Source organism: Amphibalanus amphitrite, unplaced genomic scaffold, assembly GCF_019059575.1.
Source record: "Amphibalanus amphitrite isolate SeventyFive unplaced genomic scaffold, NRLGWU_Aamphi_draft 000060F_arrow, whole genome shotgun sequence".
In the NCBI taxonomy this organism is placed as follows: domain Eukaryota; kingdom Metazoa; phylum Arthropoda; class Thecostraca; order Balanomorpha; family Balanidae; genus Amphibalanus; species Amphibalanus amphitrite.
The window spans coordinates 136,708-163,789 of record NW_024881556.1 but is presented as its reverse complement, the minus strand read 5'-3'; the positions used below and the strand labels follow the sequence as shown (position 1 = coordinate 163,789).

The following is a 27,082-nucleotide window of genomic DNA, read 5'->3' as shown; positions in this document are numbered from 1 at the left end:
GGTTAAGTCGTTGGTTAAGGCCTTAAGGATTTCTGACGCTTCTGTAATTTTATGATTGTCAGAGATAAGCTTTGCTGGGCTTTTCCTCATTGCATTTCTTTTCTCTAAACCGAGGAAATATTTAGATGACCTTTCGCCTTCTTCGTGCCATCTTATTCTGGATCTTACAATTAAACCGTGAACAATAGGCTCCCTAAACTTCTCTAGCTCCTCCTTACAACTCTTAAAGGGACCCTCCCACCTTCAAAAAAGTTAATGAATTGGCATGAAAGTGATGTCGCTTGGTTCAGAAAGAGCAAAAACGAATATCTACCAAATTTCATCGAAAAATATTCACCGGTTTTCAAGATATTAGACTTTTACTTTTGTTTACTTTTTGGGATCTCCGCTGTTCCTAGCGACTTTATTTGAAAGTGCGGCATTTGTTGCGCGCAAAGCAGCATATACCACCGCGTGCTACCAAACGTTTTAGTAAAAGATTTAAAAATCGTTAGATCTCCGCTGACGTCACAAATTCTAAGGGGGCATACCAATGCACTAGCCCCTTAGAATCCGGAAACTGCAAGTTTGAAATTCCATATCTCCGAATTAAAGCATTTGTCGATGTTGTGAGTGCCCAAACCGGTATTTGCAGGCCATGGCCACCAATTTGGCTATCTCAACTCAAAACTAATGTTAAGGTGAGAGGGTCCCTTTAAGCTGTGAGCTATTTTCTTCCGATCTGTTGATTGTAAAAGCTGAGCTTGCTTGAGCTACCTTCGTAATTAATTCTTTTTCTTTTAGCTTGAATTCTCTTGCTTTAATTTTTGAGTATTTAACAGTTTCTCCTCTGATGAGCATCAGAAGTGTTTCATAAAATAGGTCATCACCTATTTTGAATTCTATTTTGTTGAAGTTTTCTGCATTTGAAAGAAATTCTTTAGTGTACAGAGGTACAGCGTACTCCTCAATCGTTCTCTGGATGCATTCATTTACGATTTGTATGTATTTTTCATCATGTAATAAAGATTCATTAAATTTCCACAGGCCAGGTCCTCTTTGTTGTTCATTGGTTTGTACCCGCATTGAAATGATATTATGATCCGTTTTATATCCAGGGAGTATTTGCAAATCGGAGCAGCTGGCGACCAGGTGGTTGCTAACGAAAAACATATCCAATCTTGCTCCCTTGTTTAAATTGGATGTGAACCACGTGTACTGTTGTTGCGTTGGGTTTTTATGTCGCCATATATCAATTAAGTTATTTTCATTGCATATTGACATGAATTTCTTCCTCGCATTAACATTATTCTCACGAATATATCCATAACTATCATCTTCTGCATTTGCCACGAAATTAAAGTCCCCACCGAGGATGATATTATCATAGTTTGCATTTTCTATTATTTGACCTAATTGTTCGTAGAACTGCGGCTCATCTCGATTCGGGCCATATATACTGCTTACCAAGTAGTTGACAGAATTTATTTTACAATCAAGTATGAGATAATTGCCTTTATTGTCTACGTATTTGTTTATTATTTCGTGTTGGCTATTTTTATTGATGAGTATAGACACACCTCTACTGTTACTTGTATGGCAAGAGTGGTATGCCTTTCCTTCCCAAAGATTATTAAACGATGGTATTTTATCCTGCGTCAAGTGAGTGTCTTGAAGAAGGATTATGTTACTGTTTAGATTTTTTATATAATGCATTACGTCTCTTCGCTTGTGTTGAGATCCTAGGCCTCTGACATTAATTGATATGATTTTAATGGAACCCATCTTCTTGCAAATATTGAAAAATGTGCTCACGTGTCTTCATTTCATTGCATGCATTTGGCGTTGGGTACTTGACGGTGTCGGCACGTTTGCGGATTTGTGGCATGGTGCTGGATTGCGCAAGTGTAGCGTTTGTATCTGTGTAATTGGAAGTGTTAACGCTCACCAGGGCTCCAGCTTGTGAGAAGAGGAAACAGGTACGAGCGTCGCCGGTCGCAAGGAGGGCAGTCGGCTGTTGTCCTCGGGTTCTATAGAAGACCGCTCGCGCTCCCAGTCTCGCCGCCGCCGCCCCAGCCACCCACCGAGGACAGGCCGAGCCGAGCGCCGCCGCCGATCCCCCCGCCGACGCCGCACTGCTCCGGGACATGATGCCTAATCTGCGGAAAATCAAAACAGACGGACGAACAGAGAGTCTCTTGGGGGAAACGAAAACCAGTGTTGGCGCAATAAACAGTGACAATGATAGTATGGATGACAACAGTATTAAGTAATGCAATAAGGGGTATGACAAGGAAAACATAAAGAGTGAAAAACAACTAAGTAAACAGAACGCGGAGCCCGCGACAAAAAGTTAGCAAGGTAATCAGTGAAACGACTATCAAGAAGTCGACCTACAAGTACTATAGACAAAGATTAACTGCACTGTTGCAAGTTGATACAATTGCTTGAAATTGAACTTTAACTTTAACTTATGTCTTAGGTACACAATTCCGGTAAACAACGATTATTATTAGACGTTGGACTGATGAACCCGTTCGAACGACATCACCTGATTGATGAAGTTGGCACCGGTAAGTTAGCAGACGTCGCCGAACACGGCCCGGAGTGCAGGCGGTCGCGCAGTTCGCCGTACAGGCGAGCCGGTACTCAGCGCTCGAGTACTGTGTAGCCGAGCCGGCGCACCTGCTCCAAAGAGTCTACTCGCTTTCCGGTGCCGTACTGCTCTTGCTTGAAGAATACTTGGCCGCCCCGTGAGTAGACTGTGTAAACCTTCTTCTCGCGTTTGGCGGCCAGTAGAGATCTGAAGATCAGTCCTCTCATCTTCGTCAGCGACTCGTTGACGTAGAGGTCTTTGCCCTTCAACTCCATGCGCCGGGTCATGATCCTGTCTCGTAGGCTGCCTTCTCCAGAGCGCACGAAGCGGACGATGATCCGGTGGTTCGCGCCTGGCAGCCGATGAGCCCGATCTATGTCCGCTGACGACAGGTTGAGACCGGGCATACACTGGTTGAGGGTGTCCACGACGAGTGTGTTCACATCCTCCCGCTCCTCTCGGTCACCGACCCGCGCGCCCGACCGCGCCCGCCCGCCGTCCGCCGCCGACTGGCCCGGGCCGGCCGTGACCTGGCGGTCAGCTGACTGTGACGTCCCGGGCGCGCGTCCTCGACCGGAGCCGGGCGGCACGGTCGCAGCGGCGGCGTCAGCCGCCCCCGGCGATGTCTGGTTGATCAAGGGCGCGCCCAGGCGGGCCGAGCGGCGGGGCGCCATGGCTGTACCGGAGAAGATGAGGCATGGCAGGCGGGAGTTTATTTCTGCATCTTCAACTCTGGTTTGAAGGGCCGTGATGTCAGCTCTGGACTGGCGGAGATCGTCGGTTAGCTGATCGATGACCCCGTCTCGCACCTCGACGTGCCGCTCCAGGTCTCTGACACGCTCGTTGAGCTTGTCGATTTCGGCTGTTAGCGACTCGCGGAACTCGTGGAGCTCACGTGAGAAGGAGGCGACGAGCCGACTCTCCAGGCCGTCGATCGCGTCTTCCAGCCGCTCTCTGAAGCCGCGGCCGCCGAGAGCCGACGGACTGGGCGTGGGCTCACCGCCCAACTCCCTTGCGCCACGCTTGCCGGCTGGTGCAGGATCGCCGGACTCGGATCTGTCTCTTTTCTGTCCTTCGGGCGGGTCACTGTAGTTCCTTACTAGCTCGCTCACCGATTGTCGCTCGCTAGTAGTGTCACTGTGCACTAGTGCGGATGTGTCTCTGGCACCACCATCCCGAGACGAGGCCTGCCTCGGCCTGGCCTCCGCGCGGTCACTCATCACGGGCGTACGGTAGCACTCGTGCAAGAAAAAACGACGCTGCCGTCGCAGGCTCCGCGTTCACTGGAGGACTCACACGTTCATAAAGCTAGTGTGAGCCCCAAAAAAGTCACCAGTTTCGCGCGCGGTCACTCGTTATGGTCGGACACGCACTCACTCGCCACGCGGGTGGTGCGGGCTGGAGCGGAGCGTAGCACGACCGACCGCGCTGGCGGCAACCAGCTGACTGTCCGTGCAATATCTCGGTAACCGTGGGCCCGATTGGCACGGGGAAAACACCATCGTGTAGAGAATCGAACGGGCTATCGAATGGTGTGCGGTGCGGAGGATGGCACGCGCCATGTGCACACGTGAGGGCAATTTTATTTCAAAAAGTGTCGTTTTAAATGGATTTCGGATTTTATTTTATGTTCACGTGACCGTCAGAATGAGTGAGTCAAAACAGCGCCTATTCGCAGGAGAAATGTACCGTCTCTCATGATAAAATTGTGAAAAGCTAATTGATCAAAAACAAGGTGGAACAAATTGCTGGAGAAAATGGCATTTGCCCATATTGTGGCACTAAATAATTACACGGGGTTTGCAGCTTAACCTGATACGTTTGACAATTGAAAATGCTATCATTAGAAAGAGCATTCAATTCTCTCCAAGATCCAATCATCACGTTTGCATGACAAGCAACAGTATTCTTTAAAATGTTAATGTTTCAAACCTCTGCAAAACCATTTTTCGCGAAAATTATCTACGCCTTTCATTTGTCAAAAAACTACGCACCTAAGCTATAAAACACATTTCATAGGTTCACTGAACTTTAACGACAGATTTTGAAGTAGAAAGCATGCTTATCAGACATGGGCACCTCGATGCGATGGATATTATTTCCAAACCAAATCGTTTAGCCGTCAAAAAGCAATCCACCGAAAGGGATGGATAACCCAACCGACACAAGAAAACCAAATACCCGCCGATCGAAAATACCCCTTTTCGCGTTGCGGAGCACGCGGGTCACCCTAGTAGGTACCTATTTTGCATCAAAATCGGCCGACATGACGTCACTCTGACGTCATCTCCGACCAAACTATGGTAGCTAGAAAGTTGAAATTTAAACACAAGGTGTCAAATTGATGCGGCTGAAGGTACCGCAAGTTTCGTGTTGATCCATCAAACGGTTTTTTATTGCCGAAACACGGGAGGGGGCTCTGAAGATCCCCACCCCCCTAGTCATGCGCGGGTTAACTTTGCATCTCGACCGGGGCGAGCGGCAAAAACAACCGCGGCACCGAGTGGGTCCCGAAAGGCTAAGCGCTGGACGGTGTTAACCCACCCGGAGAATAAAACGCCGGGACCAGGACGGGGCTTCACCGGACGCTGCTAGCACGCTGCTATCGCATTTCGCGAGCTGACGACACATATGTATTGCCAGCGTCGTGTTCCACTCGTCGAGACGCGTCGAATGAACTATAAGTTGACATCGAAAGGCCATTTTGAAAATTTGACTTTAAGTCAAGTTCATGACCTGACCGGAAAGGGTCATGCTGAACATCAGTCGATCCGTATCGTCGAGCTGAGCACATCTAACTTGTTGTTGCCGCTGTAGCACATCTCTATCAAAAGTTATAGTAAAAGAAACTGCTGGCGACCTTCCGCGACCTGAGATGACCTCAGGGCTCAGGAGTAGGTACACTTAGGGGTCACGGGGCAATCATGTTTACATGTACACCCATTCTTGAGAGTGCTTAGAACGACGTTTGTCTAAAACAGGCGTGTTTCAATTTTCTCTTTACTTATTATAACGTAGAGGTCGCAAAATTGAGCTGACCTTAGATCACATACATCAAATTTCCAAGATACACATTTTATGCATAGGGGAGAACCGGGAGGTATGGGCCGGTTTTGGGAAAAGGCAATTTTCTTCCAGTGGGCAGTGGCTAGACCCGGGTTTTTCACTCTGTGTACGTGAAATTGCCTTTCGCCTGCAAAGTGTGCCTGATATTAGGCATCTGGGACCAACTATTTTGTCTCGAGATAACTTTAAATAAATCATGCACTTTTTCGATCCACCAAAATACACGGGGAGGTATGGCCCATGGCACGGGAGGTATGGGCCGGTGCCATGTTTCATATTCTTTTCTCGACAATGAGAACAATACTCGTTGCTGGGTATCTACCTTGATCTCTCTTAGAGCCCAGGAACCGCATAAGCGGCCAACAGCTTACTTCTTGGAGGCAGGGGTGGACAAATGTGCTGAGTTGGGGTAGCACGGGCGCAGCAAATCCGCCGCCGCCCTAGCGGTGACCTTGACCTCCGTCGTCTGTTGCGGCTCTAAAGCCAAGCCGGCGTGGAATTGGGAGAGCTCGTGCTACCCCAACTCGGCACAATTATCCAACCCTGCATGGAGGTCACTACGGCACATATCAGGGGCGGATCCAGCATTTTGCCAAGGGAGGGGCTATTCCGAATCGGGGGCCCCCCATCGATGGGGGCCCTACCTACCCCCAAAAGTTTAAGCCTGGATTTCGTCCACTTTATTTTGGGGGGCCCCCTATCATGCTTTTTTTGCAAAAAAAAAAAAGAAAATGAGAAAGTCGCCCGGGGGGGGCGCTATAGTCCCTATCGCCCCCCTGGATCCGCCCCTGCTAGGAGGCCTTGTATGTGAACTAGGAAGCCCTCTGTGATAGCTAGGAGGCCCTCTGTGCAGATGCGAGCGCAGGCCCTCAGTACAGACTTGGAGACCCTTTGTGTGGATGCGAGTGGAGGCCCTCTGTGGAGCTTAAGAGGTCCTGTGTTGGCGAAGAGGATATCTGTGCAGGCTTGGAGTCCCTCTGTGCAGGATAGGAGACCTTCTGTGTGAGTTAGGAGGCCCTCTGTGTTGGCTAGGAGGCCCTTTGTTCGGATGCGAGTGGAGGCCTCTGTGTAGGCTAAGAGATTTTGTGTTTGTTAGGACATCTGTGCAGGCTTGGAGGCCCTCTGTGCAGGTTAGGAGGCCCTGTAAAAGTGGTCATCTCTGTGAGTATAAGAGACCTCCAAGTTATGAAAAGCTTTACCAATCTTCTAACAAAGAAGTCTTCTCAGCTAGTCTTCTAAGAAATAACTAAGTGGGTAGGTTAAAAAAAAAAACTCATCGGATTTCCGCCACTTTATTTTCAGGAGGCCCCCTTTTCAGCTTTTTAACTTTTTATTTTATTTTTGAAAAAAATCGGCCAAGGGGGGGGCCATGGCCCCCATGGCCCCCCCCTTGTATCCGCGCCTGGCACATATGTATTTTGGTTAATTCAATCATGCTCTACGAAAAAGATACATATTTTTCTGTTCGAATGAAATTTGTGGTTAAATTTTCGACCTTGCGCCACAAAAATGGAACTTATTGAAGAGGACAATTAATGAAAGCATCATTTCATTGATTTAGGATCAACGGGGGTCGGTGGCCCGAACCTCCCGGTTAGGACGCCAGAATGTGTGTATGTACTGTGTAGCATCTCAGCTCATAATCTTGCAAAAAAAGCAAATTGTCTACCCAGTCTTAAGTTGCATGCTTTAAACTTTATGTGAGCGATGGTCTGACATAATAAAACGAGCCTGGTTCAAATTTATCGCGAATTTTCTGTATGTACCGTAATTTACTCGAAGAGGGCAAAAACACTTCATTATCGCTCATTGCCAAAGAAGACCAAGGAAGATTTTGGAAATCACGTGGGTTGTATAACCCGCGACCTGGTGGGGGGGCTATTTTTTGCCCCCCCCTCCAGACTTTTCGATATATCTCCAGAACCGCTGCGCCGATCATCACCAAACTTTCAGTACCCTCCCGGACATCAATTTTACACATTGTGACCAAAAATTTTTCCAAAGGCTATGATAGGTTGGCCGGAAATGACGTCAGAGTGACGTCATGTTCTGCCGTTTTCGACCCAAAAAAGGGTTTCGCGGGAAGAGCTGTCAGGCCTATAGCTTTGCAAATACAGAAAAATGGTAAAGACATAAAAGCTGTAAAATCGACAGGGCTACAAAACTGCTATCTCGGATTTTTGAAATTTTTTGATTTTCACCCCCAAAAATCAAAAAATGATTTGGACAAAAAAAAATTTTTTGGATATAATAATCGAAAAATCCAAAAAGTTTTTTGAATTTCGCAAAAACCGGAATATATGTGATAGTCCTTACCGCCTCCCATCAACATACCAAATTTGAGATTGATACCTCTTTTTTGGCGAAGTTATAGCGAAAAAACTGTTCAAAATTGATGACGTCAAATTTTCAAACTCAATTTTTAGCAATTCTAGACCCCGTAGCGCAAAACAAAGACCACCATTAGACTCCCCGTGACGAGCTGCATCGAATCAATACCCATTTTATGCAAAACTATCAACTTTAAAATTTGACCTTTTTTGGCCTGACCTTGACCTGACCTTGACCTGAACTTCACCAGAAAGTGACCTAAGCCGTACCTGATAGTCTTATAACCAACAACATTGAGTTGGAAATGAAAAATTGGCCATAAAACATGCATCACACAACCTTAGTAAAGTTGGGCTCATGTGACCTGACCTGTGACCCTTGGTGACCTGACCTGTGACCTGACCTGGTATTGTCAGTGACCTTTAATAGCAACATATCTACTAGGCAACTGACGCCCTATCGCTGATTCTCGACAAAATGCGTTTTCCTCGGTGTTATAGCGCATTCCCTAGAAGACCCGTGAACGGTGAAACATTTCCTCTTTGACCTGACCTGTGACGTCATCGGTGACCCCGAGGTCAATGAAATTGAGTTTCCTTCGACAAATTTGACAGGCCTTTCGAGCGCCGTTTGAATTTTGCGGATCCGTCCAGTAGTTTCCGAGATACGAGGGGGGCAAAAAATAGCCCCCCCCCCCACCAGGTCGCGTTATAAACAGACAGCACCAGGGCGCGGGTTAACGGAATGGCTGCTGGGGCATTCCACGATAGATCGTACCAGGCCCGTCACCCTCATCTCTAAGATTTTAATGAAAATCGGTACTAGGGGTAATCATAGACCCCAAAGACGCCTGGCAAAATATCAGCCTTCTCAGATCAAAACTTTTTGAGTTATATTGCAATACATTTTTTTTAAACTTCGGTTTGTAACGGTGAGTTTGATGGCCTATAACTCAAGAACGGGTTAAGCAGCCAACAAACGGTAAACAGCACTAAGCTTGCGATGAATCAAAAATCAATATTACTTCTTTAAAATTTCAAAGAAAATTTTTTCTTGTTGAGCAAAAACCTTAATCCTTTCATTTGCCTCTTATGACTTTTGGCACCAAAATTTTTCACATTTTTTTTTTAAATAAACTTCATGTCATCGCAAATTGACATGCAAAAAATTAGAAAGGTGTTCTTTCTCTAAGTTCCTCATTTTTCCGCAAACAAAATGGGTTTCGGAGGGGTTGATATGACCCCAGCACGCCGTTTCGCTTCTAATAGAGCTAGAGCCTCGCGGAAAAAATGAGCGTGTGTGCCGTACAAGTCGCAGCGATTGGTACCGGATTTTAAGGTCTCAGGTTAACCGGTAGCGTCTGAGGTCAGGTCAAGTGACTCAAGTTACGGGTTCGGTTTTTAGTAAATAACTTCGCAAAAAATGGCCGCAGAGCCCGCGATTTTGGCATCATTGTGTTCGCCTAGCTCAGGTGCGTCGAATGGTATACTTTTTGTTAGGGCGAGGTCAACTTAAGGAGTTGACCTCGGGTCAAGGTCAAGTCAGAGCCCCTCAGGTCACGAAGCTGGGCAAAGGGTATCATATGGCATATCAATCGATTCGGAAGGTCTTTCCGAGTCAATTGGTGGCTTTCCCAACTCTCTAGCTCAATTTGATCGGGAGTTATCGAGGAAAAACTCATACGATCCCAGTGACGTCATAAATGACGTCGCGCAAGGCTAACAATGCAAAAGTGAAGCATTGAACTTTGCAAGGAGTGCATGAAATCACGATACCATGTACGTGAGATAGTTTTAGATCATTATCGGCGCCAAAATAACAGTTTTTATATTTCCCCATTGACTTATAACAGTGATGTCACGTGACCGACCTGACCTCAAGTGACCTTAAAAAATTCCCAGATATACTAGTTGTGAGACCTCTGGAGGGCACCATGTATGCGTCCTGTAACTTTCATCTCGGACAGCTATGGTCATTGGCGTCCAAAACATTGCCAGAACCAAACAGCCTTTTTCACTCTCGCACTTATGGAAAAGAGGGTTGGATGAACCCTCTTTTCATTTTATCAGATGACTCAGACTTCAATTGAATTTTCAGTAACCCGTGATGTCACTAGGCAGCTTTACCACGCCATTTGTAAGCTCCCCTCCCGAAATCACTTCGAAACGGTTATCGTGACGTAAAATAAATACATTTATCGAAAGAACACCTTTCTAATTTTTGGCATACTTCTTAACAATGAGCCAAATATTTTTCTAAAGAAATAAAAATTACAAAAAATTTGGTCCCAAAGTCCAAATGAAAGAAAACTCGATATGTCATATATCAAAAATAGCGTATTTTTCGAAATTCCGAAAATACATATTAATCTCTGTTTCATTGCAAGCATTTGAATAATCCGTCTTAGAGTTACAGCCCGCCAAACTTAGCGCTGCAAAGCAAGATCCAAAAAATGTTATACACCATAACTAAAAAATACTGATCTGATAAGCCTGAAATTGTCACAGGTGGATTCAGAGCCCCTGATTACCCCTGAGACCAATTCTCGTCAAATTCCGAGAGATGAGGGTGTCAAATTGGAAAAAAAAAAGTGGCACGATCTATCGTGGAATGCCCCTGCTACCAGTTTACGCGGCCAAAAGTGTAAAAATACGCAACACTTCTTCAAAACTGCGAAGGCGGCCCATATCTCCCGGGTCTCCCCTGCATGTTTCTAGGCTAGTTTTTGGAGCTGTATTCGAATTTAGCAACCATTTGGACATTTACGAAGTAGTTTTAGTGCCTTCGTAACATGTTACGAAGCTGTCAGAACTCAGAAGCGGTTGACACCTACTACAAATACCCGGCAGGACCCCTACTGGTTGCAGAGGCGGATCCAGCTCAGAGGTTTTTTTGGTGGGGGAGGGGCAAACTATAACAATTTATCGATTCTTTCCATGCATCGTCCATAGGCGTAATGTTAAAATTATGCCGTTTGGGAGGGGCAAATGCCCATTTTGCCCCCCCCCCCCTGGATCCGCCACTGACTGGTTGACCTGACCTGGCCTAAATGCATAAAAACATCATCTGTGTTTAAAACTAACATGATATTCGTGATCAGCACCCAAAAAAACCTTTAGCAGCCAGTAGCCACACTTTTCGACGTTCTAACAGGTCCCGATTTTCCCGACTTTTGGGTCAGACCTGACTTTTGGGTCAGGCCGGCGAGGGTTAACCCTATTAGTGGCAGGCTCCTGGCTACCCCCTATTAGTGGCAGGGGGGGGGGCTGTTTACGACCCCCCCTTGATATCTCGAGATCTAACGGGCTGATTTTCAAAATTCAAACGGCGTTCGATTTCGCTCAACGTGATCTACATTTCTAAAAAATAAAAATTAAAAAATGTCAATAGGGGGGGTAGAGGGGGGGGGGGGGTAAAAACGGGCAAATTGCAGATACATTTTAGACTGTTTATCACGGCCAGGTTTCTGAACCAATCTTAACGCAACTTTTGCCGATCGATAGAGAATGAACCAGGAATTCACATGGATCCCAAAAATATGCATTTTCAAAAATCATAGGCGGATACAGATCATTGAGATTGGGGGTACACAAAAAGTATAGTAAATAAGGTTTTTGTTGGTACTGTTTCTAAAAATGGTGGTAATGGTCTTGTTATGTTACAATTTTCTTATGAGAGAACGACTACAATTGTATTGGTCATGCATAGGCGGTGTCAGGACACCTATGTTGGGAGGTAAAACATAACCCCCCTTTTTGGACGCCTGGATCCGCCTATTATAGCAAAAACGTGTCAAAAGAGGATGCACAATAACTGTATATGTTATCACATGATACCTTTCATTCACTGTTCGTAAAACTGGTGCAGCATCGTGATCTTCGCCCAAATGACTCGCTTCACGAATAGGACCCCCAATTCCCAGTGCTCTGGAGCCGCCCCTGGTAAAGTTATGAACTTGAAATTTTCAGGGAATGTGCCCAATTTAGTTTTAGGAAAAGTCAGAAAAATTCAGCATCGTAGCTTCAGCGGTTTCGGAGATATTCCCAAAAAACCTGAGGGGTGGATAAAAACAACCCCCCGCCCCCCTGCCACTAATAGGGTTAAGAGTAGACAGCCCCCGATGTAGTTCAGTGGGCGTTCGGCGGAGAGTGAATGTCAGAAGTGTGAATCGGAAGTTATTCATCTTTGGCTCCAGTGAGAGGAAATGTTTTGTAGGTACACACTCTTCCGTTTTTCGTGTGTGGGAAACGCATAACCGAGAATATAGAACGAGGTCTTCATATAAGGTCCTCAAAGATCTTTACATGGGCCCTCAGAGCATATGGGCACCAAAGCATCTCAGAGGCTGATTTGGGGCCCTCTGAAGCTAGCGTGGGATCCCTTCTTAGAGCTAAGTGGAGTTCCTTAAAGGAGCCTGCGTGCTCATGCGTGCTCATGCGTGCTCACGTGCGAGCTCATGAGCCCTGCGGCACTTGAAACGGTATTTGAACCTTTCGCAGACATTTGGCCAGAGTTGGTAATAAGACCCCGAACCTAGGCCCCAAAGATTTCGCGTCACGTTTCAAACAAAAAATTTGTATCAGCGCTTACACATAACACAACTAGTGAAAATCGGCTGTGAAATGTAGTAAAGAACCAACTAGGAACATGGATTGAACCAAAGCATTGATATTTGCGGGTCTGGAGTCGGACTATTGAAGATTTTGGCGGCTCCGACTCCGTCTCTGGGTAGAACCGCAGGCTTCGACCGGGTCCAAGCCCACAGGCATTCTCAGAAAACTACCCCCATTTTTACCCCACACCAAAATCTTATCGGATCTGTATCGATCTCAGGGGGTGCCCGGTCGGAGGTTGGGGGGCAAGCTGCCCCGCTTGCCCCCCCCCCCCCCGTAGCGACGCTAATGATGTACAGCGCTGCGGAATGCCGCATTTGATAGCCCTAATAACGCTCTTTCTGAGCATTTCTCTCGGATTTGACCTTACGTCAACGGTCTTGCCTGCAGGGGCAAAAACTGCCTATATAGACGATTTTGCGGGAACAGTCTTTCTGCAATAACTTCTGACTCAGGCCTTGTACAACCGAGCTTACTTTTACAGGCATGGTGTTCCTCTCGTCAAGACGCAATCAAATTAACTACAATTTGACCTTAAAATTGGTTGGTGGCTTTAAAAGGTCAGCCTGAAAAGTTGACCTCAGGTTAAGGTCATGACCTGATCGGAAGTAGAGCGTGTGTAGAGTGCCATTAGTAATCTTCAAATGAAGTTAGCCATGTTTACGTTGTAAAGGAATAGAGTTCCCCTTGTAAGCATCAGGGGTGACGTCACTCAGGATCTGTCTCTGATTAGTCGGCGGGGGAGTGACTGCACCTTCTATTGATGACCTTGATAGGTACTACATACTATGAACGTCAAACCCCTTGAGACCCCACTTTTTTGCGATAATTTTTAAATGCGTCAACTTTCGTTGGCAATATTCTGGCAATGTATATTTCAGAACCTGCCGAAACTTTTATTACAAAGGTATTTTGACGCCAAACGATTATGGAAGGTACTTCTCATTCACTCGTAATGCTAAGGTCAATTCAGGCCCGGGCAGAGGCTTGCCGCTCGGCCACACTCGAGCCCCGCCACCAGCGCCATCTGCTCTAAATGCCATCTACCAGCGCCCGCTACCGCTACCAGCTACCACCCACCATCAAGCCTGAATGGAGCGAGAGACGCGAGTGACCGGTCGCCGGGCAAGGAGCGCCGGAGGGGTAGGGCGGACCTTAGCGCTGACGTCATTGCGTGGCTCCGCCCCATGAGCGCGTAGCCTCTACCCAAACAGCAGATTCGTTCCGTGAAATTTAACATTACGAGTGAATGAGAAGTACCTTTCATAATCGTTTGGCGTCAAAATACCTTAGTAATAAAAGTTTCGGCAGGTTATAAAACACACATTGCCAGAATATTGTCAACGAGAGTTGACGCATTTAAAAATTATCGCAAAAAAGTGGGGTCTCAAGGGGTTTGACGTCCATAGTAGGTACCTATCAACTCAGCATTTTCGATCAATGAGAGGACTTTGTTTGCTGGAGCAGAATGATTGTACCTGGCACCAATTTTTTACCTCTGTGTCGAGATGGAGATAAAGGGTTTGAATCCAGCTGGTGGCGACAAATTACCGCGCGTTTCACCGACTTTCGGACACGTTTTGAAATCGGGGGTCCAAATCTCACCGAAAGAACGGGCGATCATGATGCAAAACTTTTTATTCCGTCGTGAGATAGAGGGTTCAGTCCCACTTCAAATCTCAATGGGCCAAAATGTTTTCTAGCTTGAACGTAATCTAACCAATCCTGGCCTCTCCAACTAGCCTAACCTAACTACTAACCTATCTTAACACGCGCAGTGGAAGGGGGGGGGGATTTCGCCCACCCTTCCTGTTTTTCGCCAATAACTCGCGCCGCAAACATAATATTAATGTGAAATTTTGGCTACCTGTCCAGAATTGAATTGCGGATCTTACCGTGCCAGAAATAAGAAAATCGGTTCACAACTTTTCTAGTAATAGCGGTGTAAAGTCAAACATCCTGCCGCGGCGGCGGCGCGGCGGCGCGGCGGCCGGCGCTAGCCGTTACGCGCCGCCTGAATTGTAGACTGTTCCGGGGCGGGACGGTTCCGTCTTTACATCGCGCTCCTTACCGCTGATTACATTAGATTCGCGTCAAATTTGGTGAGGAGACTGAGAAATGTACAGGCAATCATATGGTCAAAGAATTTTGAAAATCGGCCGGTAACAACTTGAGTTATGAGTGTGTAAACACAAAATTGTGATTGCCGCGTTTCCCGCGTCGGCCGATCCCGCTTCAGCCGGCGACATCTTACCCTTACCAGGCTTCTAACTGCCATATTTATTGTTGGATTAACTAGAAATTCACTATACATACTAACAAATGTTTGGTCTTTCGTATAGTGAAAGAAAATTCAAAATCGGCCGGTAACTTTTTGAGTTATCGGCGTGTAAACGCAAAAAAGTCGCAAATATGGCAGATTTGACCTTATTTGACCTCATTTGACCTTGAAGATATTGACCTAGGGTCATGAAATTCACACACAACAGAGTTCCCCATGGCCTTCACCTACCCTCCAAATTTCGTTTTTCTAGCTCCAGTGGGAGCTGAGATCTTAGGGGGGGCGACATCCGCCCCCCCCCCTTCCACTGGGCGTAGTACTCGCAACCCTTCCACTGCGCGTGTTAACCTCGCCAAACCTGGCCAAACCAAAGTAAACAGAACCAAGCCTAAACTAACACATTGTGTTATGTGACATGTAAAAAGGCTACAAATAGTTTGACTAGGTTTGTCTAGGTTTACTGGGTAAGGCACATGGTAAGGTTGGGATGGGTACATTAAGCTTGGGCTAGGTTGAGTTATGCTATGTTTGAGGCAGAAAATAAATTGTCCCAACAGGATTTGCCATGCTATGCAGGTTCAAGCAGAGCTTCTCCGCCTCGCAGAGACCAGGATCGCTCAAGGTCACCCTTCAAACTACACAAACCCCAAGCCATCTCCAGAGCAAGATGGAGCTTCCTGAGCGTCAGAGCATTAAGAGTTGGAACAGCTTGACATGCCACATCGTCTCTGCCCCCTCTCTCTGTGCCTTTAAATCCCGAACTGACATCCACTGGAATTGGAAAGCCATCTGTTTTTCCTCTGTCTTCGACAACTGATACCGACCAGTACCTACAGAGCGAGTATTTACAGTAAACATCCGGTCCAACAGGCCTATATATAGGCCTCAAAATTATGTGTACACGTAAGGTAAGGTAAGGTAAGGTAAGGATTTCAACACGCGTTCTCACCACAGAGTTATTAATTTGACATCATGCACGGTCATACCATTCCACAGATGAGACTTGAGCCCATGATCTTAAAATATAGTCTGAACTAGGTAAAATACACTGTAACTTCTAGCCACTAGTTTGATTTAAACCTACAGTCTATATCTTGACACAGCTAAAATCAGCATTACCTAGTATCAATCTGCTCTGATAGGCAAATCCCTCTTGTCAATAAAAAATGCTGCATTGATAGTAGGTATGTTTGTGATGCCCAGCCTACCCTACAATTACAACCTCAGTTGGGCAAACTACAGGGTGTCCGGATAGTTCTGGCGCTTTTCAACATTTTCTAAAACAAATGCCATTGGTTTATAGATACTAATCAATGGATCAAAACAATGACCAGGGACACCAAGCCACATGCTTCCGCTACGTGCTCATTCAATGTAACCACCGTCGGCGCCGACGACGGCCTCGACGTAGGGGAGGAAGCGTCTGCGGGTTTTGACGATGCGGGGCATTTCCAGGTCCTCCCATGCTGTCATGATGCGAGTCTTCAGCGACTCCAGGTTGGGGTGAGAAATGGCCTAGATCCTGTTCTACAAAACGCGTAGCACGCCTTAGTCGAGCGGGTCAGGTTAGGAGAATAAGGCGGCCTAATCTCATTTCGCCACGGTGATCTGGCCCGGCAAGCTCCTCTGTCAGTTTAGCTTGAATGGCGGCGGCGTTGTTGGAGGGTGCTCTGTGCTGTTGAAATGCGAAGTGACCCTTAGGGCATGTCGTCTTGACCCTCGGGTTGATGTGGCTGTCCAGGAACCCCTCGTGGGCCAGCCTGTTATTCATTTATTCGACATTGACGAAGATGATGGGACATTTTTGTCCATCAGACCCCCGCACTTTCTTCGATTGCCGCGCTGAAATGCTGCTCCGTTCCCATATCGCGTTCGAAACGGTCTGAGGATATTTTTTAAGGAATTCCCGAGTCGAAATAAACCTTTACCTGCTAAACCATTCATCGAAAAACGCCGCATCGCGCTGCAACTCGCGCCTCGTTCAAGTCGCACCCGGCCGCCGCGCGCAGGCATTCAGCGACAAGGCGCATCTTCGCCCATCTACCCATCACTGAAAACGATTTCAAGGTCATATTTACACGACCCCTGGCTGAGCAATCAACGAGGGGTCATGTCTGTGATGATTGGCTGAATGTCCAATAATCACAGCGCGCGTTACACGGCGTCCAAAAGAAGCGCCAGGACTTTCCGGACACCCTGTAGACCTTTGGAATCAAAATATGGAGGCATCAATAATTTGATTCTGGTGGGACAAGCCATGACCATTGACCATATATGGGCATGGAATCAATCTTTTGATTCATTTTGGTACACTTTTGACTTCAAATGCATCATTACGGTTGAAAAAGGGCCCATGACGGAGATTTTTGTTTAAATAGGCAGAAAAATGTAGCAGTCATGCAAAAAGTGTTACCTCCAAACCAAGAAATTGTCACTTTGGCCTTGTTAATGGCAAGAAGACAGAGCTGCTCTCCATTACGTAAAAGCTGTTTTGAGAAAATTACAGTGTATGTTATTTTTGTATCATGAATCACATACATATCAATAAGTATTTGTTTAAAATAACAAAATGAAATTTTTAAACCCTTACATCTTATTTATATAATGCAATTATGTTTATCATAAGAGTTTTACCTGTTGCTTCTGTTTTTGTATTCTCAGCATTTAAAAATTGTTATTGTTATCAAATGTAGTGAAGGTAAAGAACAACAAGGCTATTGGCATATGATGTGGTGATGAGAATGCTACTAAATGCAAATGATAGCAAAATAAATGCTGTTTTCTTGCAAGCCATTGCTGCATATCTGTTTACCTTACATGTGACTCAAAAAATTGGTTAGCCAGGTGATGGGGAATCAATATTATGATTATCTGTTTAAAGTGAATCAATTCCTTCATTGCCTTTCACTACCTATAGAATTCAGGTCTATATTCTATATATAATATTGCTCCTGTATTGTTATGACAGGAGCAATATTATTTTACTTGGGAGATAGTTCCAGCATTTTTGTTCAAGATCAGGCATGCTCCTTCTTGAAACAATCTCTTATTTTTAAATGATTGGTAAGTTAGAAATGGTCTGCATGTATGCCCAAATATGGTCATAAGGAATAAATCTTTTGATGCCTCCATATTTTGATTCCAAAGGTCTAGTTTGCCCAAGTTCCCTACTGACCTAAGTATGTAGGAAGGTATTCTTTTTTCAACAAAACAGAGAATATCTTAAATGCTAGGTAACTATGCTATTTGTCACTCGGAAATTGTAACAGCAAGATGTGCGAGACTCCGCACCCGATTGCGCTAATCATGGTATACATTTTCCATCTAGTTTGGCAAAAAAAACACAAAAGTTTATATTTGTCAATTGTCCACAAAAAACTTTTGCATTTTGCTGTCACACTAGATGTATACTTTGTTCAGTGATACACCCAATCAAAAGAGCTATTATTGCTTTTGTCAAAAACAAAAACAAAATACCTACCACAGATTGTGCAGAGAGCTGTAGGTAGGTACAGCCCACCGCTAAGCAATGTGCGGTTTTAACTTTTACCAATCTCAACGGATGGCTTCAACTGGCGATTCCTTAAAGGAAATAGTTCACTTTTTAACATGGGTTTTGAACTGGAATAGCAGTTCCGTAGCTTAGGCTGAGACGAGCATAAATCAGGAGCTTTTACAGCCCAACGATCACCCTAGGCAAAGATATTCTATTTCTCGTCCCGAAAAAGGTGTCTTGCGTTGAGGATGTGTGCCTTGCATATATTTCCATCCAGTATGAAAAGAGCATGGGTCCCGAAAATTCTTCAGAAACTAGAGAAATTATCTACGAGAACTCTAGAGGAATTCTCGTACTGATCAATTAGGACATTCAGGGGAACATTATCAGATCGAGCAGATCGCCCAAATGCCGGTGGCTGCGATAATTTCTCTGTTTCTGAAGAATTTTCGGGACCCATGCTCTTTTCATACTGGATCGCGTGTGCCTTACAGAAACTGAAAAGTTCTTCCTATATCAAAATACAGGAAAAAAATATTTTGTTATAAAAAGGTTTTATTTTCTTTGCTGATTATTTTGAACATAAAAAATCATAAATTGTTGCAAAAAAATAATTTCGTGAAAGTGAACTATTTCCTTTAATGCGGAGTGATCAAAAAGAAGACGTCTATACATAAAGTTGCAGCTGCAAGGGAAACGATACATACAGGGTGTTGCAGATAAATTGGGACTAAGTTCATGACCTTACAAAAAATTTGGTATGCGGAGGAACATCATGGAAATTTGACACAATATAATTTCAACAATTGTTTTTCATTTGATATTGAAATTTTAATCCTAACATATCGCGCAGTCATGGAGCAGCGTCGGAGGGAAACGATTGGTGAGTTAGTTCGCGCCGGACAGAGCGCGAAGGACATAATAAGTTTAACTGGGTACCCAAAGTCTACCGTGTACCGAACTATCGCGACTGTAGGAGCTGGAGGGGATGTCGCTCGACGTTCTCACACACCTCGCAGTGACCGAAAACGGACACCGACATTCCTGAGCGGCTTGAAACGCTCGATACAGGCCAAACCGAGGACCTCGATGAACAAGCTTGCGCGTGCCCGTCACGTGAGCAAGAGCACCATCAGCAGAGCCGTGAGAGAGGACCTCGGGATGAAGTCGTTTACCAGAAAACGACGAAGCCTCCTGACCGAACCAGCAAGAGCGATACGAAGGGAGAGGGCACCGAAGGTCCTCAATCTCCTCAAGCACCTCGGGAGTGACGTCAGAGTATTTGTCGATGAGAAAAAGTTCATCGTAGAAGAGGTCGCCAACCGCAGGAACTCGCGGGCTATCGCCTACAGCCCTGATGAAGTGGCTCCCATGATGAAAGGCAAAAATCCGGCATCAGCAATGGTGTTCGGGGCCGTCGCAACTGATTGCCGCATAATGCCGCCCCATGTCATGCCTGCTGGTGTGACGATCGACACTGACGCGTATTTGACCATCCTGAAGGAGTCTCCCATCCCCTGGATGATGAAATACTATGACTTGAGCAAAGTCATGCTGGTGCAAGACTCCGCCCCAGCACATGCTTCCCAGAGGGTGCAAGATTTCCTGAGCCAGAGGATCCCCCTATATGTACCCAAGGACATATGGCCCTCCAACTCGCTTGACTTGAATCCATGTGACTTTTGGATGTGGGGCGTGGTAGAACAAAAGTCCAACTCGACCACTCCTGCCAACGTTTCTGACCTGAAGAAGGCCATCAGGAAGGCAGTCAGCACCATTGACCAGGACGAGGCCCGGCGCGCGTGCTCCGCTTTCCGGCGCCGTCTCGAGAGGGTGCGGGACGCCGACGGCGGTCACATCGAGTGACAAGGCTGTGCGTACATGACACAATACACGTGCGAAGTTTCAACTTTCTGTGTTTTCATTCACCGTATTAATAGCATGCTGAAATTAGGTCTGAAAATTCCCAATTTACCTGCAACACCCTGTATAAGCTCTACCTACATTCAAAGTTTCCTTGTAGTCTGGCTAGATCCTAAGCTTCAGAAGCAGGACATACCCATGACTGAAACTGCACTGACATTACTTCTGCTGTGGACTGTAACTGCTAACTGCTTACCACTTACCAGCTAGCGCTGCTTATCATAAGGCCCTCAATATTAGTTCCTTACCTTAGACCACATTGCACGCGTTCTTAGTCTTGATTCTATATCATCCTCAACTGAGCTTTTTTATATTTAATGTAATTTCATATCAAATGTCCAATCTCTTCATATATCAAACGTCAAACGCATAATGGAACAGTGCTGCCAGATGGGGAAGGCTGTAATCCTCCAGATCAGTTACAAAAAATCCTCCAGATTCCTCCAAATCCTATTGGTAGATATAGAAAGGCGGTCTTGGACGCTGCGGGGGGCTATACCCCCAAAAAAGTTTCACCAAATTCTAAAAACTCATCGGATTTCGAATCCTTTCGCACTGCTGTGCAGTTTAAAAGATACCTTTTCTTATAAAAGCTGTTTAGTTTTCCTATTATAAAAAAAAAAAAAACGAATATTTTCGTCGATTTCGGGCGCTGCAGGGGGGCCGGGGGCATTTGCCCCAAATGTCCCCCTTAGACAGCCAGTAGTTTGGTACCCTCGACCCTCGTAGATATAGCTACAGACTGAGACATTCTGCAGTCTCACGGTGAGGCGTGATATATCCTAACGGGTAGGGTGACGCTGGGCAGGAAAATGCCTTTTTAGTATTGAATGTGTTATATTTTCCATGAAATTGAATATAATAATCGGGCGACAAATCCTCCAGATTTTCCTCCAGAATCAAAAATCCTCCAAAAGCGAAATTTGTCCGCAAATAGAGTTCAAAATCCTCCAGATTTGCGGAAATCCTCCAAATCTGGCAGCACTGTAATGGAATAAATACACCGATACGATACTGGCGCACATAATTCACTTGAACTCCGCAGGTCTAAAACGCAGCTATATTGCTCGGGAATCGAGGGAAACGTTTCCGCTGACTTACTAGTTACTAGCCAAACAAGCTGCGCTGCGTGCGCTGCTCCCTGTCCATGAAGACCTGAAAGTATCACTAGGAGACGCTCTTCACACAGTGAAGATGAAATTTGCCGAACACCTACAGGAAAAGTGGGAATACAATCATTCGAACCACATATTGAACATAAAGCCCAAGCTATGCCCGTGGCCCTCAGCCTCCCAAAGCAGCAGGAAACGTGAAGTATTGCTAGCTCGACTAAGGTGCGGACATACACGTGCAAATCATAGCCACTTGTTTGACCGCACAGCCCCGCCCATCTGTCCCACACGCGACGTGCGGCTTACAGTCGAGCATATCCTTATAGGGTGCATAGGGCTTGTCCAGAATCGGCTTCACATAAACATAGGCGTAGGAACAGGGGGGGGGGGGCAGGTGGGCAAGTGCCCACCCACTTTTCGAGGTGGGGGGCCAACCATGTGTTTTGGCCCACCCACTTTTTACCTACTCGAGGCCCCTCGTCTCGATTTGAGAGGACGTCGTCACCTTCCAGAATAAACAAACTCGGTAAAAATAAGTTCCACGAATCCCCACGCACGGACTCCAAGGGGCCGTGATGGATCCAAGGAGGCCCTCTGTTCATACTTATCAGTCGAAGCCAGGCGCGGATCCAGGGGGGGGTGACGGGGGCGGTCGCCCCCCCCCCCCCGACATCCGAAAAAGGCGCCCATAGCCCGCGGCAGAGAGGGCGCCCCGAGCAAAACAGAGGCGACACAGCAAAGGTTGAGCAGAAATAGGGCGCCTCCAGCAGAAGTTGGGCTCACCAAGCAGGAGAGCGACGCCCAATTGCCCATTCCCAGCAGATCAGAGTCGCCCCAGAAGCAGATGGGCGCCCCCAGCAGAAGAGGGGCGTCTTATTACAAGAATAAAAAGATGCCTTCTGTTCAAGAGGGGCACTCCTGGCAGGAGAGGTGTCCCCCTGAAGAGGAGCGACGCCCCAGCAAAAGTAGAGAGGCGCCCCCATTCCAAGAAGAAGAGGGGCGCCCTAACCGCAGATAGGCGCCCCAACAAAGAAAAAGAGAAGCCCCATAATAAAAAATGGGTGCCACTGGCAGAAAAGGGGCGCCCCCGGCAGCGGAGGGGGCCTAGCAGGAGAAAGGAGCCTCCAGCAGGAGACGGGCGCCCCAGCGAAGGGGGGCGCCCCAGCAGAAGAGAGGAGCCCCCTGCAGGAGAGGGGCGCCCACAGCAGAAGAGGGGCGCCCCAGCAGAAGAGAGGCGCCACAGCAAAAGTTGATCAGAGATGGGGAGCCTTCAGCAGAGGTTGGGCTCGCCAAGCAGGATAGGGGCGCCCCATTGACAATATCCGTCAGAAGACAGACGCCCCAGCAGCAGATGGGCGCCCCCGGTAGAAGAGGGGCGTGTTGTATCGTGAGCCTGGCTACGCGTAGTTCAGTTAGCGACCGCCAGGTGGAAACCGGTCGCTGGTTGTGCGGCAGTCGGCTGCCGGCCCGCGCAGGGCGTGGATGTGTCATGGTTGGCTGTGCGCCAAGTTAGGGCCTGTGCGCCAAGTGGGCGCGCAATCGCAGACGCGGAATAAAGAACTCACATTATATCAAATTGGCGACGAGGATCAGATCAAGGGGAAGCCTTGGAGCTGTGATTGCGAGTGATGGCGAAACGGGCCAGTGATCAGTGCGCGGTGGTCAGCGAGGGCGGACAGGCCACGGACGGTGAGGGCGCAAACGTTGCTTAGTACGAATGCTTAGTGCTTAGTAATGCTTAGTATTTTTATTTTCGCGCTGCTGCTGGTAGTCTGCCTGTCGCGCGGCGGCCGTGGTCGTGGCAGGATTTCCATGTGATCGCCATTTGTGGCGGCCATGATGCCTCGGCAGTGTGGTGTGCGTGGCGCATGCGTCGGCGTGCTGCACGCTGATTGGTCGGCCGGGGGTGACGCGCAGCTGTGGCAGCGCGTGTGATTGGCCGATTGGGGCGGCGGGGAGGGCCTCAATGCGGTTTGAGGTGCCTGGTCCCCAAGCGGATAATTTCGGCGGGAAGCTGGCGCGCGGCCGAGCGGTTCGGGACGAGTGCGCATGCGCGCGCGGTGACGTGTGTGTGACGTCACTACCACGTGACGCCCCCGTCGAGTAAAGCGCGGGAAACCGCAGCCGGCAGCGCCAAGACCAAGGCCATATAACCAGGGACGGACCCCCCCCCCCCCCCCCTGGCCAAGACGGGCGCAGGGCGGCGCGGTGAGCGGTGACGGTCGGCGTGAGCGGTGACGGTCGGCGTGAGCGGTGGCCGACCGGCGTGTGCGGTGACCGGCCGGCTTGTGCGGTGACCAGCCGGTGTGAGCGGTGACGCCCGGAGCGAGCCGACCGGTGAAGCGGCGGCGGGCCGACTGGTGGAGCGGCGGCGGGCCGACCGGTGGAGCGGCGGCGGGCCGACCGGTGGAGCGGCGGCGGGCCGACCGGTGGAGCGGCGGCGGGCCGACCGGTGGAGCGGCGGCGGGCCGACCGGTGGAGCGGCGGCGGGCCGACCGGTGGAGCGGCGGCGGGCCGACCGGTGGAGCGGCGGCGGGCCGACCGGTGGAGCGGCGGCGGGCCGGCCGGAGGAACGACGCGCTGGTGAGAGCGCGATGGATCCAACGGGCATGCAGCTGGTGTCTGCGGGGCCGTACCGGGCAGGCACGGACTTCGAGAAATGGCTGCGAGCGTTGGAGCGCTACATGGTCGCCATGGACATCCAAGGGCCTACCAGACGGTGCGCCGTGCTACTACACCTGGTGGGGCCTGACATAGCCGATGTCAGCGACTCCCTGCCGGAAGAGGAGGCAGAAGGACCGGAGGAAGACGAGTTCACCCGGCTAAAAAGGAAGTTGGTACGGTACCTGGTGCCAAGGAATAACGTCGTGGCTGAACGAGGGAAATTCCAAGGAATGACAATGGAGCCGGAGGAAAGCCTGGAGGAGTTCCTGGCCAGGCTACGGACCCAAATCCTGCGCTGCGGCTACGAGCCGGCGCAGGTAAACCGGGAGCTGCGAGACCGCTGCGTCCTGGGCAGCCGAGGCGAGCTGCAGCGGAAGCTGGTGAGGGAAGCGGCACTGAAGGGCGACGAACTCAACCTGGAGGATGTCCGGCGGACGGCACGCGCCCACCGGGACGTCATGGACCTGACGACTCGGTTGTCAGGAGCGCCGGTGCCGGCTGCGACGGACGGGGAGGCAGTCCAGGTGGTGAGACGCCAGCGGCGGGCGGAGACGGACAGGCCGGCCGAGCGCCCGGGACCGGGCTCGTGCTTCGGCTGTGGAGGCCGGGGACACTGGCGGCGGGACTGTCCGACGGCCAGGGCGGACTCGGCGCCGGAGAGGGCGCGCCCTCCGGCGGCAGGAGCGGTGCAGCAGCGCGGAGTGTCTCGCCCGCCCGGCCCGGCAGACGGCGGTCGGCGAGACAGCAGACGCGGCGGACCGCTCGAGAAGAGGAGGTGCTTCAAATGTGGCAGAACTGGACACCTGAAGCGGGACTGTCCAGGAATCGGACAGGTGGCGTCCGTGGAGGAGGATGTCGTGATGACGGTGGCGCAGCTGACGAGCCAGGACCGGCTGCCACTGGTAACTCTGTCTGTCAACGGCCGGGAGACTGAGATGCTGGTTGACACCGGGTCACCAGTGTCGATCGTGGCGGACGGCAGCATCCCGGGACTGAAGCTGAGACCGTCCAAGATGCAGCTACGCTCGTTCACGGGTCAGCCGGTGCCGGTCCGCGGCGAGGCGACCGTGCAGGCGGAGTATGGCGGCCAGCGGAAGCGGCTGAACGTGGTTGTCAGCAGTCAGCTCCGACACCACCCGCTGCTGGGGCGCGACTGGCTGCGTGAAATACGTCTGGACTGGCGGTCGCTGCTGCAGGTCAGCGAGGCCAGCAAAGTGAGCGGAGGGCGGACGCTGAGCTCAGTGACGGCGGCGCACGCAGCAGTGTTTGCAGGGGGCCTCGGCACGATGGAGCAGCGCGCGCACCTGACCCTAAAGCCGGACGTGGTGCCGCGGCGGCTACCACCGCGACCCGTACCGTGTGCGCTGCTGCCGCAAGTGGAGAACGATGGAGCCGGCGGGCGCCTGGACGCCAGTGGAGTGAGCGGCGGGCGCCGGGATGCCGGCAGGAGCGGCAGGCGTCGGGACACCGACGGAGTAGGCGGACGCCGGAACGCTAAAGTCTGCGGGCGCCGGGATGCAGCTGGGCGCGGGCGCCGGGACGCTGGCAGGAGCAGCGGGCGCCGGGATACCGACGGAGGAGACAGACGCCGGGATGCTGTAGTCGGTGGGCGCCGGGTCGCTGGCGAGTGCTGGGACGCTGGTGGGTGCCGGCTCGCTGGTAGGCGGCGGGACGCCAGCGGCGCCGGGAAGTCAGTCCGGCGGCACGCCAGCGGCGCCGGGAGGTCAGTCCGGCGGGACGCCAGCGGCGCCGGGAGGCCAGTCCGGCGGGACGCCAGCGGCGCCGGGAGGCCAGTCCGGCGGGACGCCAGCGGCGCCGGGAGGCCAGTCCGGCGGAACGCCAGCGGCGCCGGGAGGCCAGGCCGGCGGGACGCCAGCGGCGCCTGGAGGTCAGGCCGGCGGGACGCCAGCTGCGCCGGGAGGCCAGTCCGGCGGGACGCCAGCGGCGCCGGGAGGCCAGTCCGGCGGGGCGCCAGCGGCGCCGGGAGGCCAGTCCGGCGGGACGCCAGCGGCGCCGGGAGGCCAGGCCGGCGGGACGCCAGCGGCGCCTGGAGGTCAGGCCGGCGGGACGCCAGCTGCGCCGGGAGGCCAGGCCGGCGGGACACAAGCGGCGCCGGGAGGTCAGGCCGGCGGAACGCCGGCGGCGCCGGGAGGTCAGGCCGGCGGGACGCCATCGGCGCCGGGAGACCAGTCCGGTGGGACTGCGGCGGCGCCGGGAGCCGGGTCCGTCGGGACTGCGGCGGCGCCGGGAGCCGGGTCCGTCGGGACTGCGGCGGCGCCGGGAGCCGGATCCGTCGGGACGGTGGCGGCGCTGGGAGCCGGGTCCGTCGGGACTGCGGCGGCGCCGGGAGCCGGATCCATCGGGACGGTGGCGGCGCTAGGAGCCGGGTCCGTCGGGACTGCGGCGGCGCCGGGAGCGGAGGCTGCAGCGGCTCAGATCGGACTGATCCGACGGAGCAGGTCCGGAATCAGCGGGAGGCGGCCGCTGGGACGGTCGTGCCGGCGGCGCTCGGCGAGGCCGGTGCTGGTGCCAGCGGTGGTGCGAGGACGGCCGTGCGGGTGTCGCCCGGCGGTGCCGGCGGGGTCTCTAGCGAAGGCGCTAGGACGGCTGTACCGGTGGCGCTTGGCGGGGTCGGTGCCGGCGCCAGCGGAGGCGACGAAGAAGACAGCCGAGCGGTGACAGTCCTCGGGAGCAGTCAGACAGTCACCGAGTGCAGCGGCCGGAACAGGGAGCTGAACATCGGAGACACGGTGTGGGCTAGATGTTACAGCGGCCCGCAGAAGTGGAGACTGGGCCTGGGGACGGTGGCCGCACGGACCGGACCGGTGTCGTATGAGATAGCTGTTGCCGATGCTCTCTGGTCGCGGCACGTCGATCAACTCATCAGCGCGGAGCCAGTGCGGACCGGCCAGCGGGCGGCCGCCGCCGGGACGGTCGTGCCAGCGGCGCTCGGCGAGCCCGGTGCTGGCGCCAGCGGCGGCGTGAGGACGGCCGTGCCGGCGCCGCCCGGCGCTGCCGGCA

At 50.6% G+C, this 27,082-nt stretch overlaps 1 protein-coding gene across 5 annotated transcripts in view; it reads right to left on the bottom strand.

Annotated features, from left to right (window-relative positions):
* Positions 1–27,082, bottom strand: part of LOC122378478 (regulator of nonsense transcripts 2-like) — a 114,473-nt gene that overhangs the window by 18,482 nt on the left and 68,909 nt on the right. The window contains exon 1 of one of the 5 annotated variants that reach the window (XM_043359582.1): positions 20,534–20,657. The exons of 2 other annotated variants lie outside the window; for them this stretch is intronic. The gene's annotated coding sequence lies outside the window, so the exon portion shown is untranslated. Of the gene's footprint in view, positions 1–1,927; positions 3,962–18,347; positions 18,630–20,533; positions 20,658–27,082 lie in introns of those variants that run through there. 2 more of the 5 variants (XM_043359586.1, XM_043359583.1) reach the window with 2 other exon arrangements.